At 36.1% G+C, this 20154-nt stretch overlaps 1 long non-coding RNA gene across 3 annotated transcripts in view; it reads right to left on the bottom strand.

Moving 5' to 3' along the window:
• LOC134810551 (uncharacterized) overlaps positions 1–9235 on the bottom strand; it is a 45115-nt gene extending 35880 nt beyond the window's left edge. Inside the window, exon 1 of one of the 3 annotated variants that reach the window (XR_010158902.1) lies at positions 9165–9235. This is a non-coding gene — a long non-coding RNA (uncharacterized LOC134810551). Of the gene's footprint in view, positions 1–9128 lie in introns of all 3 variants that reach the window. The other 2 variants (XR_010158901.1, XR_010158903.1) reach the window with 2 other exon arrangements.
• Between the last annotated feature and the right edge of the window lie 10919 nt (positions 9236–20154).

Here is a 20154-nt window from a genome sequence, read left to right as displayed (position 1 = left end):
ATGCTTTCAAATTGGTCCTTACACTATGTATTCTGACCATTTTGCTAACTCATTAACGTGTGGTTGAATTGTAATCTCCTCCAGAGCGAAACTAATAAACATGTTCTCTCTTTCATGACAGAGGATAATTTTTTACCTTGACATCAAATGTCTTAAATCACTAGCTATCCCAGAAATCCAAATAAATAGAGGAAAAAACAGATGCCACAAAAAGCAAAAAACAAACACACTGATACAAATAGCAAGGATCAAAAGGTTGACCTTCTTCTATTCAAACATCTCATCTTTCTCCCTGCTTTTCTACCTATTTGAATCTAATTTATTTTCCCTTAAAAGGTGGTAGAGCTTTTTACACTTAATGGAATTTACTTCTAAGGTATCAAAGTCAATATTCCCAAACATCGTAAACCCTGCTTCACAATATTTCATTTACAGTATTTCATTTACAGTGCTTACATTAGTTTATTTGACATTCAAAACTACTTAAATAGACTTCAGGCAAGTAGGCATTTATTTTAAAAAATGCATTGAAAATTTGTGATATGCCAGAGGAAGGGACAGTGATAAAAGGCCAACAGTTCAGGATTCTCTATGGAAAATTGATTATAGGATGTGAGAATGGATAGGGGAAAAATAGTTGAAAAGCTTTTATGGCATAGGTGTGAAATGATTACGGCATGAATTAGACTATGTTTGTAGTGGTGGTGGAGGAAGAGAGGAAAGGGCAATTTGAGAGATATTTAATATGTAAAATCCATAGTCTATGTTGCTGGATTGCATTTTGGATGTGAGCAGGATTTAACTGTCAACGCAGGAGATGTCAAGGAACTCTTAGATTTCTGGGTGTGCAACTGGAAGGATGAAGGTGCTATTCATGAAATTAAGAAACAGTGGAAGAAAAAATTTGGGGGAAATAGATCATGAGTTTGGGTTTAGATAGGTTGAGTTTGAAGCACACCTGAATAATCCAAAAAAAGATTTCAAAAAGGCAGTTAGACATACAGGTCTGGAAGTCACAGGCATGATCTGTGCTGGAAATATGAATGTGGAGTTGTTTGCTTGTGGCTCTTCACGCCAGGAAAATAATTGTAGTCATCTGGTGTGAAGCTGTAGAATGATGAGTCTCTAGGAAAGTGCTTCTAGGAGGAGAAACTATCAAAAGAGACTGAGAAGATGTGGTCATAGTGATAGAAACCAGTGCCAAAGATTGTGATAAAACAGACACTATGAACATGAAGAAAAGAATAAAGTTGGGGCTAATGTTGCTGAGAAGTCGTGTAAGAAATAATGTGTCAAGCACCTCCCAAGTGGTTTAAGATATAATCTCATTAAGTTCTCACAGTATCTCTTATAGATGAGGAAACTAAAGTTCACAGAAGATGAGATGACCTGCTCAAGCTCATGCAATTCTGTGAGGCAGATCTAGAACTCAACACCCAAATGTTAAAGATATCTGATTGAGTCTTCTTGCTGATGATATATATATTTTAAATTACAGATGAAATGTTTCTTCAAAATGAAAATGGAATAAATTTGTAAACCACTTTTTAAGTTGTCAAAAAAATCACCATAGTCTTTCTTTTTAGGTGTTACCTGTTTCATTTTATCAGTAATACATGAACATATTTAAAAGGGGTTATTATAAAAAGCACCTCAACTCTGCCCCATTCCCACACTATTTCTGCTTTGGAAAGAAATCACTTTTAATACGTTTAGCTGTGTAGTTGCTCTTGGTTATGTCATTGTACTTATTCTCATATTTCTAAATAAATGGTTTATGCTGCTATTTCTAAATTTGTAATTTTTGGATACTAACTGTGTACTTCCTGTTATGGTAGATGCAGCCTCATTGCACATGACCATTTCCCTGTCTCTTCCTACCCAGTCTAATTATATCATCATTTCAGTTATAGAAAATCAAATTATACATTAATGTAACTTGGTAAATATATTGTTCATTAGAGACAGATGTTTTATTATGTTTATATTTTCTCACGTTAATAATTGCCCCATTTTAACTTACATGGTTTTAAATAAACCTATTCTTAATTTTCCTTCTTAATTACCTCATTACAGTCACCATAAACCAACTGCTAGTTGTTTCAAAATGCTCAAATTTGTCAACTAAGTCCTCTCACTCCCCAGCATTTTCATGCCTCGTTATGTTTTTATTCTCCCTCCATCTGCTTTCTGTCTTCGGCTTTCAGCTTCCCCTGGAGGTGTGTTCCCCTCTTTGGCTCTCATCCTTATCTTCTTTTAATAATGGAATCTATTATAAGAGAATGGAAAGCAATGTGATACCTGTCCCAGGTCACTGATACTTCAAGTGTTGTATCTCTCAACTGTGAAATGTAAGGATTTGTTCTCTACAGAAGGCAAATGGATAAAAAGCAGATTCTATTTGCACCTTAAAATCAGCTTAAGAGGCCACCATTTGTCACTGTGTGTGTTGAAATATGTTGCCTTATCAGCATCACAAGCACCGGGCATATTGATTTAAGACAATAACTTAACTTTCCATGAGAACCCTCCCTGCACAAGAGTGGTGCCATAATCATTCTTAGTTACAGAAACATTTGAGTGAAAGCTGATTTCAAAATGATTTATAAACTGCATACATCGTCAATCTTGCATTAAACCAAATCATTATTTAAAATGTAATTTATGTTCTGCATGTTATATTTCCTAGTTTTTAAAGCACGCTATTAAATATTTTATAAGCAATTGTTGTCACTTTGTCAGAAATATAATAACATTGGGGAATTTTACATTCATTTTTTAGGAAAAGAATCATACAGTAGGTTGTAAAGCAAAGCAAACTGGTTTACAATCACTTTTAATCCATTTTTGCAAAGACTGTTGTTTCAGAAAATCATGCAATCTTGAATATGTATGATTAAAAACTAGATAGTCTTAGATATATTAATTGGATTGCTCAACCTAACTGCCATTTGCTATAATATAGATGTAAGCTGAATTTCATAAAGGGCCATAATAATCTTGCTGTAAAAATAAATATAGACTTCTGGTTTAGGATGACACATAAACCACAAAGTGCTAAGTCATAAAAAACTCATAAGCTGTGAGGTTTTGTTGACAAAATTCCACTAGAAGTCCCCTGGCCTAACATTGTTTAGGTCAGTTATTCTTCAAGTAAAGTCCCAGGAACAGCAGCATCAGAATCACTTAGAATTTTTAGAAATGCAAATTCTTAGGCCCTACTCCACACATACTAAGTCAGAAATGCTGTGCGCGGGGCCCAACAATCCGGACTAAAGCAGTAATTCTCGAACTTCAGTGTGCATCATCAGATCACGGAGACAGCTTATTAAAATACAAATCCTAGGATCCACCCCTAATTTAGTAGTTCCCAGGTGATACTAATGCTGTTGGTCAGGGGGTTACTCTCTGAGAATTAATGACCTAGGAAAGCTAAGCACTATGGGAATTAAATGGGTTACTATATGGAATCTGACGATCTTTGCCCTATGAGGATTTTGTTTGGGCGATTTTCTCTGATTTCCTTTGGAAGCATATATATGTAAGGAAGAGAAAGGGGAGAGCCAATCCCTGAATAAACATTTATTGACACTGTGGAAAGCACAGACAGGCAAGAACTATACTCTTGGAGTTTACAGACTAGCAGGGGAAAATAGCCATAAACACCTAAGTTAAATTTTAGTTATGGCTATTTTACATACTTTAAAGTTTTTTAAAGTAAGTACTGTGCTTAAAGGTCTCCAAACATGGATATCTGGAGAAATTAATAAGTGATTTTTAACTTGCAATCTGAAGGATGATGTAATAGTTTTCTATTGTGGCTGTGTGAAGATCACAAACTTAGTGGTCTTGAGAACACAAATGTTTTAGTTTACAATTCCATAGCATCAAATTCTGACATCAAGATCACCGCATTGAATTCTGACATTGTCGTGCCTGGACTAAAATCAAGGTGTCAGCAGGACTGCATTCCTTCCTGGAGGTTCTAGGTGAGAATCTGTTTCCCTGTCTTTTCCAGCTTCCAGGACCTGCCCTCATTCCTTGGCTCATGGTCCTCTTCCTCTGTCTTCAACACCAGCAACATTATCTCTCTCTGTGCCTTGTTCCCATAGTCACACCATCCTGTGACTCTCCTCTTCTACCTCCCTCTTCTATTTGTAAGGACCCTTCTGATTAAATTGGGCCCAGCTGTATAATCCAGGCTACTTTCCCTATTTTAAGGTGAGTTGACTGGCACTGTAATACTATCTGCAACCGTAATTATCTTTTACCATGTACACATCCACAGGCTCTGGAGACTAAGATGTGAACATCATTGGAGTATTCTGCCTACTACAGAGGTTATGAATTTAACAGAGTATAAAGAAGGGAAAGAATATTCCAAGCATGTGTTGTTCCATGAACAACATACGTAGAGACCCAGGGAATGACAAGACCAAGGCAATTAAAAAGATGTACAGAGGCCAGTATTCCCTGAGGTTTGAGAAAAAAGATGAGGATGGTGATTTGGAGATGGGGTCTCCAGAAGAAATAAATGTACAAACAAATTAAATGAGGTCATAATTTTGGCAGAAGAGATGAATGGAAAAAAAGCCACCAAAGTTTTTGCAATCTATCCATCTGACAATGGTCTAATATCCAGAATCTACAAGGAACTTAAACAATTTTACAAGACAAAAAAAAAAACCATCAAAAAGTGGGCAAAGGATATGAATAGACACTTCCCAAAAGAAGACATTTATGAAGCCAACAAACATATGAAAAAAAACTCATCATCACTGGTCATTAGAGAAATGCAAATCAAAACCACAATGAGATACCACCTCACACCAGTTAGAATGGCTATCATTAAAATATCTGGAAACAACAAATGCTGGTGAGGATGAGAAGAAATAGGGATGCTTTTACACTGTTGGTGGGAGTGTAAATTAGCTCAACCATTGTGGAAGACAGTGTGGCGATTCCTTAAGGATGTAGAACCAGAAATACCATTTGACCCAGCAATCCCATTACTGGGTATATACCAAAAGGATTATAAATCATTCTATATAAAGACACACGCACACGCATGTTTATTCCAGCACAATTTACAATAGCAAAGACTTGGAACCCATCAATGATAGACTGGATACAGGAAATGTGGCACATATACACCATGGAATACTATGCAGCCATAAAAAGGAATGAGTTCATGTCCTTTTTAGGGACATGGATGAAGCTGGAAACCATCATTCTCAGCAAACTAACACAGAAACAGAAAACCAATCACTGCATGTTCTCATTCATAAGTGGGAATCGAACATGAGAACACATGAACACAGGGAGGGGAACATCACACACAAGGGCCTCTAGAGAGGGAGGAGGTGAGGGGAAAGGGGAGGGAGAGCATTAGGACAAATATCTAATGCATGTGGGCCCAAAACCTAGATGACGGGTTGATAGGTACAGCAAACCACCATGGCACATCTATACCCATGTGACAAACCTGCACGTTCAGCACATGTATCCCAGAACTTAAAATAAAATAAAAATTTCTGCAATCATTAAAGCAAATATACTCCAAACTTTTCATCTAAGTAATGTGCATACATATTCAACCTTCAATTTTAAAGTGACCATTTTGTTTTGTAATAACAATTCATGTTCTTCTGGGGATGCTTAAAGTTATATTCAAGTTTCCTAGATTTCTGCCAGAACTGTCAATAGAAGGAAGGTCACTGCTCCTGAGGGATACAATAATAGATGGAAAGCTTTCAGTAGGAGACATAAAGGCTTCCACATTATGTTTCCTACCCAGGCAAACTAGTTTTATCTATTTGATGTGATAATTCTTAAAGGATAATTTATCATTATCAGCAAATGTTACATGGAAATAACTTTTTCTTTCTGGCATCTAATGGCATCTAAATGTCCTGAGAGACACCCATGAGCATCATTAGTACATAAGATAATTACTCTATTTTGCTCTTGGAAAGTGTCTATGAGGGAGTGCTGCCCTGAGTCTAAACACAATTCTCTGTGCTAGAGAAGGTGTTCTTAAGTAGCCTGGAACTCCTGATGTTACTTGCAAAGGTTTCCAGGTAGGTCCATTTTCCATACTCATTTTTTTTTTTTTGGGAAAAGGGGACCATTGCTTTAATCAAAGAATTATCTGCCTCTAAAAAGCAATAAAAATGACCACCGTAGGGAAACCATCTCCATTTTCTCTCTCAACTCTTCCAATGGGGACTGATTGAACAAATTAATTTTCAGTACAGCCATGAAAGTGAATGCAAAATCTTTAAAGTTAAAATGACTAGAAGATGAAATGTGCATTAAGTCCTTATTTCACATTTTAAGATAGCTATAGAGACTAAAATGACTTGATGAAACTATCAGTAGTAGTGGATGCTAAAGAGAAGAGAAAACCACAGGCAAAAGTTCTGGATAGTACCTCTACTCACTGCATTACTGATGGAAGTGGATTGAGGAGCACACATTTAGATTCCTTGCCACATTATTACACTTTTTGAAGCATCCGCTAATTGTTCAAGAATATCCTCTGGGCATGCGAAAGCCAGAATCCCCCTCAGTGAGTCTCAAGTTTAGGTATATAATAGGATTCCTAAGGATATTGTGCCTGGCACATAGAGAGTCCCCAAAATGCAATTTTTGATGACTGAATGAATGAGCAAATGAAAGTGGGTAAGATAAAACGTTGAGTCTTGGGTACCCCATCCTTTTAGAGAATTAGTTGCTCTTGCTAACTATTTTTCCAACCAAATTTTATCTGTGTATTTTGAAGAAACGACCATTTTTATTTTCCCCCTTTCCCCCATAAAAATGCTAATACAGGCCTGTTTTAAAATTCTTAAAAACATCAATTGGTTCAAAGAGGTATAAGCATGAAAGCAGGAATACCATCATCACTGATCATTACTGTTTCCATTTGGCAAGTATCTGTCTTGATTCTTCTGTGTGTGTGTGTGTGTGTGCGTGTCTCTCTCTCTCTCTCTCTACACACACACACACACACTGCATGTATTTATAAGTTAAATATATATATTTACATATGAATACATATTCATGAGAAGAATACTTAAAATGTTATAAACATAATTTTATGATACTGACACAATTTGTACACTGGTTATTCTCATTGATGTTTTTGTTTTGGGTTCTTTAAAAATTATGAAATAAATATTCTGATGTTTACATCCTTTTGGACTCATTCTCTTCTTGGGAAAAGTATACTCTGCCTCAAAGTATATAATTACTTAAAATTCTGATGCATATTGCCAAACTGTCATACAGGTTTTATTGACTTAGAGTTCCATTAGCAGTTCATTTATCTCATCAATCAACCCTGGACATGTCCATTAAAATTTTTTATTACTAATCTCATAGGTTATATATCATACACCATTGTTAATATGTAATATTAAATCAGTAGCTACTTTGAACATCAGTAGTTATTTTGAACACCATTCTTTACCTAACATCATCCTTATCTTAATAAGACGTTCTTTTGAGAATTGTCTTTATCCTAATAATTATTAAAATATTCCTCTTTTATCAATTGATTTTGAAACTCTTATTTCAGATTATAATTTATATATTCTGACAATATATATTTTCAATTTGTAATTTTTAAGCCTTATGTATTAGTACATTATTATAACAACAAGAGCACGACATTTATAATAGCGTGATTTGATGAAGAGGTTTTAGGGCCCAGATGCCTTTGATCTTGTGACTTCACTCTCCCCTCAGGCCTTATCATTGTCCACACCCAGGTAGGGGCAGGAAGGGAGTATGGAAGAGACATACTAGCCTTTTATAAGCCATGACCTAGAAGGTGGCATGAATTACTTTCATTCATATTTCATTGGCAAAAACAAGTCATATGGCCACATCTCATGGCAAATGGGATAAGGAAATTTAGTCCTCAGCTGAGCTGTTACTTCCATCTACAACTGTACACTATAGAAAGGATGAACAAAATTTAAGGTAGAGACACTATTTCTGACATAACTTGTTTCTGATGTTTTTGGCAAGCATACGCTATTACGCTTTATGAAGTTAAATCAATCATTATTTCTCCTCTCAAAATATTTCCTGATTCACTGAATGGGGGCATGAAGCAGCAGCCTAGAACTTGCAGCACTTTTCTCTTTGGACTGGGGAGACAGAAATTGGAGTTCAGAGTTCCCAAAACAACCATTCAGGACTTGAAGGACCAAGATCCCAGAAAAAAAGAGGACTGCAGAGAAGTGAGCCTGATTTTCTGCTTGTAATCTGCCCTCAATATATTTGTTAACTCCTAGCTAGTTTAAGTCTGGTAAGAAAGTCTGACAAAGCAAGCAGAAAGCAGCTTCTAAAAGGTTGACCCTTTAAGCAGAGAACACTGTAATTAGATGTTACCAGGAAAACAGAATTTTAAGTTCATGGCCAACCAAAGAAGAATGTCCCATACTTCCTGTTGAGAACCTGAAGGGGCTATGCTCTAGGAGTAGGGGCAAATAAAAAATAGAACTATACAACTGGATATAACTCCCTCCCAGAATAATATTAAATCTCTTGAAAAAATTAATATCTGGCAATTCCACTAAAAGCTCTCTGTGTCTGTTTATAAATAGAGTGATAAACTATTTACAGTGAAACCAGAATGATTCAATATTTTCCCTCTCTCCTCCCTTTATCTTGATTTTACTTTATTTTTTTAACTTTGCTTTTCCTTTGAAATAATGCTGGTGAACTGCCTTGGAATTGTCAGGTTGGCTTTTTTTTTTTTTTCGTTTTTTCCCCCCACAGAATATGATTTGCTTAATCTTCCATGAGTTATGCAGCCTCTGTGGGGTGTACCAACTTTCTTGTTTTGAAATCACATTTCTAACTGTAAAAATTATTTTTGTTAATCTGAAAATACTTTTCATTTTGATTTTCTATGAAAAATATGTATATAGAAAAAGAGTCATAGAAGCCAGAACTTGTCATGTTTCCAACAAATAAAGAGAATAAGCTTGTCTGTAGACATAAGCCCTTTCTACTATTGTGGTGGGGAAGTGTATTAGTTCATTCTCATGCTGCTAATAAAGACATACTGGAGACTGGGTAATTTGTATAGGAAAGAGGTTTAATTGACTCACAGTTCTGAAGGGCTGGGGAAGCCTCAGGAAACTTACAAACATGGCAGAAGGGGAAGCAAATACATCCTTCTTCACACTGTAGCAGGAGAGCGAAGAATGAGTCCCCAGAGAAGGGGAAAGCCCCTTATAAAACCGTCAGATCGCATGAGAGCTTACTCACTATCATGAGAACAGGATGGGGAAACCACCCTCATGATTCACTTATCTCCACCTGTTCCCTCCCACCACACATAGGGATTATTGGAACTACAATTCAAGATGAGACTTGGGTGGGGACACAGCTGAACCATATCAGGATTGTGGGGAGTGTGTAGAAAGTAAGGGTCCAATTTAAAATTTAGTCTCCTTAGTGGCATCAAAACAAGTCTCTGATCAACATGGAATCCTGTCACACCCCCTTGCTCCCAATACGCTCACAGAAATGAAAGTATCCATGCATGTCAAATACAGATTAAAATAACAAGGTATTTATATAAACATAAAAAAATTATATAAAAGTAGAATAGATCTCATGAGGTATTTGGAGAGAAAGTAATTATTTTTGTTCTATCCTTTTGGTTTAAGGATATTTCTGAAAGGGCTTTCTTATTTTGTAGTTATTTGAAATATTTTATAAGCTGTTCCTAAAAGAACAGTTGGGCTCATCAGAGAACATAAATACAATTTTAATTCTGTATTTCTGCCATATTTCAATTTTAAAAGTTTAAGCACAGTTTGCTAATTCTACTCTATTCTTTTTGTAACAGCACCAGTTCACAAATTTGTGGTAAATCAGTTCCAAAATAATTTCATTTTACCTGCACAGATATCAATTTTATGGGTATTTTACTTTTGAAATGTATAGATATTCTCTTTTTACTAATGTGTTCCTATTTTAATTTTTATTGAGACTTTTGCCTGTTTACCTAAATATTTGATGCTTCAGGCCATGCATATTTCAAGAAAATCCCATGTTGGACTTTAAAAGCATTGGACAAAACAGACAATGCAACATACTATGTGCTGAGATTGCAAAAGCTGAGATTTTATGATTTTTTTCTTTTAATCAAAAACTTTTCAAATTTTATGAATTGGCATTACAAATACTCTACAATCCCATAAAGAGTTAGCAGAGATGCTAAGAACCAAGACTGAAAACAGATGAAAAAAGGTAATATAAATAGGCTCACAAGTGACTCAGATATTAAACCTACTCATTAAAACAATCATAACAAATATTTTTAAAAATAGGTGAAAAATCATGAGGATCAGACAGCTTCACCAGTAAATTCTTCCATATACATAAGGAATTAGGCCACCTAACCTTGACTATAACATCTGACATTATTACAGAAAAAGAAAATTACAGATGAGTTTCTCTCATTAATAAAAATATATAAATCTTTAACAATTTTTCAAATCAAATTCAACAATGTATAAAAACCAATACTGTACTAGATTCTGACAAGTTAAGTTTAACCTGAGAATGCAGAGTTGCTTCAACATTTGAAGATCAATGTAATTCAGCAAATTAAAAGAAGATTTTACAAGCTGATTATCTCATTTGCTTCAGAACAGAATGTGATAAAATTCAACAACCACTTGGCAAGCTAGAAATATAAACTTCTTTAATCTGACATTGTTTATTTAAAAAAAAACAAAGAAAATGTTATACTTAATGTTTTAATAGTCAAAGTTTTCACCTTGAATTTGAAAATGAGATTACCATTGTTCAACATTATAGTGGAGGTCCTAGCCAGTGAAATATAGGAAAAAAAGGAAAATAAACAAAAGACCTAGGGATTATAAATGAAGAAATAAAACTGTTTACTTTTTTTTTAGAATAATTTATCTCACTTTATTTTTTTTTCTCTCTCTCTTTTTTTATTATACTTTAACTTCTAGGGTACATGTGCACAATGTGCAGGTTTGTTTCATATGTATACATGTGCCATGTGGGTGTGCTGCACCCATTAACTCGTCATTTACATTAGGTATTTCTCCTAATGCTAACCCTCCACCTCCCCTAACCCCATGACAGGCCCCAGTGTGTGATGTTCCCCACCCTGTGTCCAAGTGTTCTCATTGTTCAGTTCCCAACTATGAGTGAGAACATGCGGTGTTTGGTTTTCTACCCTTGTGATAGTTTGCTCAGAATGATGGTTTCCAGCTTCATCCATGTCTCTACAAAGGACATGAACTCATCCTTTTTTATGGCTGCTTAGTATTCCATGGTGTATATGTACCACATTTTCTTAATCCAGTCTATCATTGATGGACATTTGGGTTGGTTCCAAGTCCTTGCTATTGTGGATAGTGCCACAATAAACATACGTGTGCATGTGTCTTTACAGCAGCATGATTTATAATCCTTTGGGTATATACCCAGTAATGGGATGGCTGGGTCAAATGGAATTTCTAGTTCTAGATCCTTGAGGAATTGCTACACTGTCTTCCACAATGGTCGAACTAGTTTACACTCCCACCAACAGTGTAAAAGTGTTCCTATTTCTCCATATTCTCTCCAGCACCTGTTGTTTCCTGACTTTTTAATGATCGCCATTCTAACTGGTGTGAGATGGTATCTCATTGTGGTTTTGATTTGCATTTCTCTGATGGCCAGTAATGATGAGCATTTTTTCATGTGTCTGTTGGCTGCATAATGTCTTCTTTTGGGAAGTGTCTGTTCATATCCTCCACCCACTTTTTGATGGGGTTGTTTGATTTTTTCTTGTAAACTTGTTTAAGTTCTTTGTAGATTCTGGGTATTAGCTCGTTGTCAGATGGGTAGATTGTAAAAATTTTCTCCCATTCTGTAGGTTGCCTGTTCACTCTGATAATAGTTTCTTTTGCTGTGAAGAAGCTCTTTAGTTTAATTAGATCTCATTTGTCAATTTTGGCTTTTGTTGCCATTGCTTTTGGTGTTTTAGTCATGAAGTCCTTGCCCATGCCTATGTCCTGAATGGTATTGCCTAGGTTTTCTTCTAGGATTTTTATGGTTATAGGTCTAACGTTTAAGTCTTTAATCCATCTTGAATTAATTTTTGTATAATGTGCAAGGAAGTGATCCAGTTTCAGCCCTCTACATATGGCTAGCCAGTTTTCCCAGCACCATTTATTAAATAGGGAATCCTTTCCCCATTTCTTGTTTTTGTCAGGTTTGTCAAAGATCAGATGGTTGCAGATATGCGGTATTATTTCTGAGGGCTCTGTTCTGTTCCATTGGTCTATATCTCTGTATTGGTATCAGTACCATGCTGTTTTGGTTACTGTAGCCTTGTAGTATAGTTTGAAGTCAGGTAGCATGATGCCTCCAGCTTTGTTCTTTTGGCTTAGGATTGTCTTGACAATGCAGGCTCTTTTTTGGTTCCATATGAACTTTAAAGTAGTTTTTTCCAATTGTGTGAAGAAAGTAATTGGTAGCTTGATGGGGATGGCATTGAATCTATAAATTACCTTAGGCAGTATGGCCATTTTCATGATATTGATTCTTCCTATCCATGAGCATGGAAGGTTCTTCCATTTGTGTCCTCTTTTATTTCGTTGAGCCGTGGTTTGTAAAACAGTTTACTTTTTATAGACAACTTACTTTAATCAGTGGATAATCTTTTATTTCATTTTTATATAACATCAACAGTTGGAAAATGAAATACTTAAGAAAGATATAATTTACAATCACATAAAAAATATCAATACGTAGGGATGCATGTAGTAAAAATTTTGCCAGATCTCTATATATACAGAATACTATAGAACAGTATGTAAGCAATCTCAACATAATTAGGATGGATACATAGTGTTTAAGAATTGGAAAACTCTATGCTGTTAAGTATATTATTGCTGCTTTAATGCAATACAATCCCAGTCAAAATACTAAATTTTTGAAGTGAAACTTGACAGCTGTTTCTAAAAGTTATACGGAAATACAAAGGGGCAAGAAGTTCTGAGATATTTTTTAAGAAGAAATACATGGTAGGGAGACTTGCTTTACTGAGTGTTAATTTATATTATAAAGCTATTTAAGATAGTGCATTGATGCTGCAAGTATAAAGGAACAGACCAATGGAATAGGTAAAGAGTTCATAAAAAGGCCACATATATTGTGGTACTTTGTTTATGAGAAAATTACCATTACACAGGATTGGGGGAAAGGACAGTATTTTCAGTAAGAATGATAATGAAAAAAATGGGTATCCATACTGAAAAAAAATACAACTTGATTCCTACTTCATCTCCTACATAAAACCAATTACATTTAAAGTATAGGTATAAATGTGAAGGACAAAAAAACTAATTATTTAGAATTACAGGAGAATATCTTTATGACCTCAAGGTGGAAAAAGTTTTCTCAAACAGAATATAGAATATTCTAGCTATAAAATAATAGAATTTCTGTTTGTCAAAGGGCATTACTTAGTAGTAAAATAAGGTAATACAAAGAATGGAAAGAGTTATTTGCAACACATATGGCAAACATAGGCCTTGGAAAGGGAATATATGAAGACCTCCTACAAATAAATAATGACAGATACAATAAAAAGGGGGCAGAAAACTTAAACAGGCATTTAATAAAAGAGGATATTCAAATGGCTCAAAAACATGAAAATGTGTTCAATCTCATTAGTAATAATAGGAGTGCAAGATCAATTAAAATACGTACCATTATTTGTTCATTTCATAAAGAGTTTGGCATCATCTTGTACATTTAGAATACAACTATACAATGACCCGACAATTCCACTCCTGTATTTTATACACTAGGGAAATACATGAAACTGTATCATGTGAAAATGACAAGACCGTTCAAAGTCAAGTTATTTGCAACAATTCCAAACTGGAAACAAATCAGATGTCTAATAATTAAAGAATAGATTAATAACTGTGATACAGCAATAAAAATAAAGAAATGAAATATAGCTATATATACCAATGTTGAACTTTAAAGAACATACCATTGAGCAAAAAAAATCAGTCACAGAATACAAACAAAACTATCATGTTTAACAAAAAAAACTATCATGTTTAAGAAGGAAAAATCCATCATAAAGCTATATTTAAAAGAGGCAAGTAAAAGTTCTAACATGAGAGCACTACCAGGGGTGTTGATAATATTCTGTTTTTATTACCCAGGTGTTTGCTTTATAAGAATTTGCTATGCCATATATCAGAGTTATATGCACTTTCTCCATATATGTAGTATTTTACAATAATGGGTTTATACAAACTGATTTATTATCATATGAAAAAGGGATGAGACTCCTTTCACCATTAAATAAATTCCTACAACTTTTTTTATTTTTGCTTGTGACAGTTATTTAACTCATCTATGTATTTTCTGAAAGTTATATTAATATATTCACAGAAATCTTTCTGAAACACTTGTATAATAAGTAATATAGTTTTTTTAATAAAAACTTGTTATCAGTTACCATTTTCATATAGCTGTCCCAAAATTTAATGACTTAAATTGACAGCCAAATTGTCCTGATTCTGATGACTGGCAATTTTTAAATTTAGGTATCATTCTTTTCTTACTTAAAATACATTGTAGAAATCCCTCCAAATGAACTCATATAAACATATATTTTATTTAATGGCTTTATATATTCAATAGTATGAATATGACATAATTTATTTAGCTTTTTTCATTAATGATGCACATTTACTTTATTTCTAGGTTCCCACTACATACTTTGAGAAACTACAAACTATGTTGATTTTCATGTTCTTTTTTTTCTGAAACTGTTTCAAGTATATTCCAATAGGTATAATTTGCATGACCCAACTATACTCTGGTTTTACAACTCATTGTTACCCTTGAGTAAAGAAGCATAAAGCTCAGTTATGGATACATGCTTTAAGACTTCACATTCATGTGAACTATTGCTTTGGAACTTGGAGGTTATCAATCGCCTTGCAATACAGGATTGCATTAATCTCTTGGAGAATATTTAACTTTCTTCATATGGACTCCTAATCTCACTAACAGGTTTGTAAAATCTTTAACAGTAGGAACCATGGCTTATATTTCTTTGTATCCACCAGAGTGATAAGCTTATAGGAGACATTTAGTAAATGCTTCTTGAATATGTCTTAAGTGGCTAGAAGTTTAGAGAAGGATTGATTACTCTTATTTACAGTGATAAAGATAAATCTATGGGACGAAGACAATTTAACCTGAGCCTTACAGGGCAATTATGGCTAATTTTAAGAGTTCAGGCCGGGCGCGGTGGCTCACGCCTGTAATCCCAGCACTTTGGGAGGCCGAGGTGGGTGGATCACCAGGTCAGGAGATCAAGACCATCCTGGCTAACACCCCGTCTCTACTAAAAATACAAAGAATTAGCCGGGCGTGATGGCGGGCGCCTGTAGTCCCAGCTACTCGGGAGGTTGAGGCAGGAGAATGGCATGAACCCGGGAGGTGGAGCTTGCAGTGAGCTGAGATGGCGCCACTGCACTCCAGCCTGGGCGACAGAGTGAGACTCTGTTTCAAAAAAAAAAGAGTTCAGAAAAAAGTTCTTTCTAATTTTAAAGCAAGTATGCATGTTTATCAGTCACTTCTAGCTGGAGAATATTATTGTGTTCAATGAGCATATCGAATAAAAATATTAGGAAGTATATTATTCCATGTAGTTAACCCAAAAATAAATACATCTCTTTCCCAAGTTATACTGATTGTTTATATTATGTGTTTGACTAGGTTTGGGGCATGTGACTTTTTTCTTTATGTATAATTCCTTTTGAAATGGAAGCAATAACTTCTTTTGAAATAAAGAATCACAGTAAATAATTTTCTGTAAGAAGGAAAATGGTGGATTGTACACACAAAAAATAATTTTTTCTTGCATATTTTATCTTTCATCCTTTGTTCTTAAGAAATACTTCAAATGATGACTGCAAAAATGTCCTTCAAATTAATGAATAGTGCATTGCATTACTTAAGAGTTTTTGTTTTAGATGTCAGAATTGATGCATTAGATATGGGAGTAGCCTTTTAATTCTAAAGAACCAATTTTAAATTTCAGCCTATTACATCATTCTTATATATTAAACTATCCATGACCATTTATCCATCCATGTCATGTTTATTTTATCCATGAACTATAAAAAAATGAATTTTTTTTGGCCAACAATCAGGAAATTACACTTAACTTAGGGTGGATAAACCCCTAGAAACAAGCACTATCAGCAAAATTTCCTCAACCTGATTGAATATTGAACACTCTTTGGGTTTTAAATGTTAAAAATCCAATTTAATGGCAATTGAAGCAAAAACAAAACAAACAAAATTATAGGAGTTTACTGACAAATAACTTAGTACAAATCTGAGGTTAGGCATGGCTGGATTCAGAGTCCAAACACTATCATTATAATCCTCTATCTCATTTCTCTATTTCCATCTCCATCTCCACCTCTATTTTTATCTCCATCATAATCAGTTTTGTGTGTCAAGCCTTCCCTGTGTTTGCCTCATTCTATCCTACTATGGATACCTTTTCTTCTTGAGTTAGGAAAAATGTCTTCTAGCAGTCTTCAGATTTTACCCTTACAGCTTGTGAGGTAAAAGGAATAGATCGACTCTTTCCCAGTGTCCATACAGCACTCTTATTATGGAAGATCTCTGGACTTGCTTGTGTTATGTACTCATGCTTTAGAGCAATCACTGTGCTAAGTGTATGGGTATCTCCCGTAGATAGGACATAAATGGAGTGACTTGATTGACAATCCAGTCAGGGGCACATGAAATGAGGAGAACATCTCTGAAATTAAAGAGTCTTTACCATGTAATCATTTCAATTAAACAGTATCAAACCGCTGCACAGTGTTCTTAAATTTCTTTCGACTTTACCATAGATGTTGTCCATAGCAATGACCTGAAAAATATTAATACATTATGAATGACTTCTCCTTTCTTCATTCTCAATATTTTTTAATTCACATATCCTTAAATTCATATATCCTTTTATTCACATCTGAAGAAATTCAGATGTCTAGTCCTCAGTTCCTTGAAAGTGTGACAAGTAAAGGTCATACTCATGTTTCTAAAATCAAAGGGAACATTCCCAATGATCTCTCTGGCATAATAAAATAAGACTGGCATTAGATCTCCATTATCAGCAGGTTCACATTGTATGGAAATACCACATTTTATTTACCTATTCATCGGTTAATAGAAATTTGGTTTTGGACCGGGCGCAGTGGCTCATGCCTGTAATCCTAACACTTTGGGAGGCAGAGGCGGGTGGATCACCTGACGTTAGGAGTTCAAGACCACCCTGGCAAACGTGGTGAAACCCCATCTCTACTAAAAATACAAAATTAGCTGGGTGTGGTGGCAGGCGCCCGTAATCCCAGCTGCTGGCGGGGCTGAGGCAGGAGAATCATTTGAACCCGGGAGGTGGAGGTTGCAGTGAGCCGAGATCGCGCCATTGCACTCCAGCCTGGGCGACAAGAGCGAAACTCCATCTAAAAAAAAAAAAGAAGAAGAAGAAAAAAAGAAATTTGGTTTTGAAGTCACCAAAAAAAAAAAAAAAAAAAAGGAATAATTTCGAAATTAGCTGATTAATAAAAGTTGTAGAACAAAGACAACTTAGAGCATGGTCCTTCTAGAACATTTCAGAATGGAGCACTTTGCACCACCAGTGTGAGAAGGTATGAAAAACAGGAATGGCAGAATGGCTGTTTAGGCTGTTCACTTAAGGTCTAGAGGCTAGCAGTATCATTACAGAGAGTGGAGGAGGCAAGACCATTACAAGGGTCCAAATCAAGGTCTACAGCAACTCTGCTGTCTCATATTTACTTTTCCCACAACTTAGCCTCAAGGACATTCTCAAATTCTGGCAGAAACAAAGAATACTAAACTCCTATCATGCACCACAAACCAGTAGAAGACCAAACACAATGGTCCTGTGACAGGAAACAAATATTTTGATTTATTTAGCAACTCTTATACCGCCAACTGTTCTTCCACACTCTTTCACTTTCTCCTAGATAAAGCCTTTCTGTGTTTGTTTCCCTTCTTTTTTATTTCTTTTGTACCGTTGTATTCATTATCTTTCTTTTAATCCTTAAGCTACTCCACTCTTTCCATTCCTATAGTTGCCTTTTTGTTACAAATCTGTCTCCCTCTAAGAAAGCTCAGTGATCATAGATTTGCCTCTCTAAGCCCCAAGTAAATTCCATGTACTTACCTCATTAAAAATATATTAAAAGACAACCATGTGTTTGCTCAAGGAGGAGTGAAAATATCAACAACTCCTAATGAGGAGACTTGATTTGTGAACAGCCAATCAGTATATATTTATTGCATACTTTCTCTGTGCTGTAGAAGTCAAAGAAGAAGAGAGGCTTTCAATGACTATAATTGGAAGAGCAAGATAAACTTCTTGTTTAATACAAAGTTAAATAATGATATGCGAATTAAAAAATATTGAGAATGAAGAAAGGAGAAGTCATTCATAATGCATTAATATTTTTCAGGTCATTGCTATGGACAACATCTATGGTAAAGTCTAAAGAAATTAAAGAACACTGTGCAGCGGTTTGATACTTTTTAATTGAAATGATTACATGGTAAAGACTTAGGGGCTTTTTGTAGATTATGAGACATGGAGAGATGTGAGAGGAAGAGTGAGAAAAAAAGAAAGAAGTGAAGTGAATAATTGCAGCAAGGGAAAGAATGATGGTGGTTGAAAAAAAACAGAGGAAAGAAACTTTTGTGTTCTTTTGCACTGCTAACCTACTGGTATCCTCTCTGAAATGTGCAAGAAACAACATGTAGATTAATGTGTCTAAATTACAGAGTGTAGGGTCCTAATAAGATAGAAACTGGGTAAAGCTCGTGGAAGAGAATGGTTGACTGCACCCTATAGGACCGTGATCCTATCCAGAGGATCCTGATTAAATGGAAAGTTATAGACATGGGCTTCCAAGCCAATTGCTGCTGCCTTCTGTGCCTCCTTTGTCCTACAGGAGGCACTCCCTGGCCAACTTCCAGCCTACAGTCTGTACCCAACACAACCACCACTTCTGTGGTATCTTCAGGGAAACTGAAACATACCTCTTTATGCTTCCCCACGCAGGTCATGGAGAATTCATTAAATGCCTTTAAATAGTAATGAGATGAGATTAGAGTTCTTGAAATTTCAATCTGGTGTGTTTGGGGAAAATGGACCTGAGAACAAGGAAGTGAAGAAGCTCTGGTAAGATTTGAGGTATTTGAAATTTGTATTAATATTGTTAGTTTTGGAATGGAAAGAAAGACGACAAAAATGATACTTCAAATGCAGTCTCAATAGGGCTTTGCAGATGAGTTGTTTTAATAGGCAAAGTAGAAAAAAATCCAAAAAAAACCCAGAGGCTTTGGGCCTTAATGGTATTTTTAACAGGGACAAGAAAACCCACTAAGGCAAGCTGGTTTAAGAGTGAAAATTACTGAGTTTGAAATTATTGTGACATATCTAAACAGGAATGTCCAAAGAAATGGTAGAAATAAAGTTATTGGAAGATAAGAAAGTGAGAGGTGACAGCGTGCTGGCAGCTCTCGCTCGCTATTGGTGCCTCCTCGGCCTCAGCGCCCACTCTGGCCGCACTTGAGGAGCCCTTCAGCCCGCTGCTGCACTGTGGGATCCCCTTTCTGGGCTGGCGGAGGCCAAAGCCGGCTCCCTCAGCTTGCGGGGAGGTGTGGAGGGAGAGGCACGCGCGGGAACCGGGGCTGCGCCAGGCGCTTGTGGGCCAGCGCGAGTTCCGGGTGGGCGTGGGTTTGGCGGCCCTGCACTCCAAGTGGCCGCTGGGGGCCGCAGGCCTTGGGGAGTGAGGGGCTTAGTAACTGGGCCAGCAGCTGTGGAGGGTGTGCGGGGTCCCCCAGCAGAGCTGGCCTGCTGGCACTGCACTCGAATTCTCGCGGGGCCTCAGCTGCCTCCCTGTGGGGCAGGGCTTGGGATCTGCAGGCCCCCATGCCTGAGCCTCCCGCTGCCGCCATGGGCTCCTGCGTGGCCGGAGCCTCCCCGACGAGCCCCGCCGCCCGCTCTGCAGCCCTGTCCCATCA

The sequence above is a fragment of the Pan troglodytes genome, chromosome 6, assembly GCF_028858775.2.
Source record: "Pan troglodytes isolate AG18354 chromosome 6, NHGRI_mPanTro3-v2.0_pri, whole genome shotgun sequence".
NCBI classification, from domain to species: domain Eukaryota; kingdom Metazoa; phylum Chordata; class Mammalia; order Primates; family Hominidae; genus Pan; species Pan troglodytes.
Note: the sequence above shows the minus strand (reverse complement) of the source record. Positions and strands in the feature narration are given on the sequence as shown.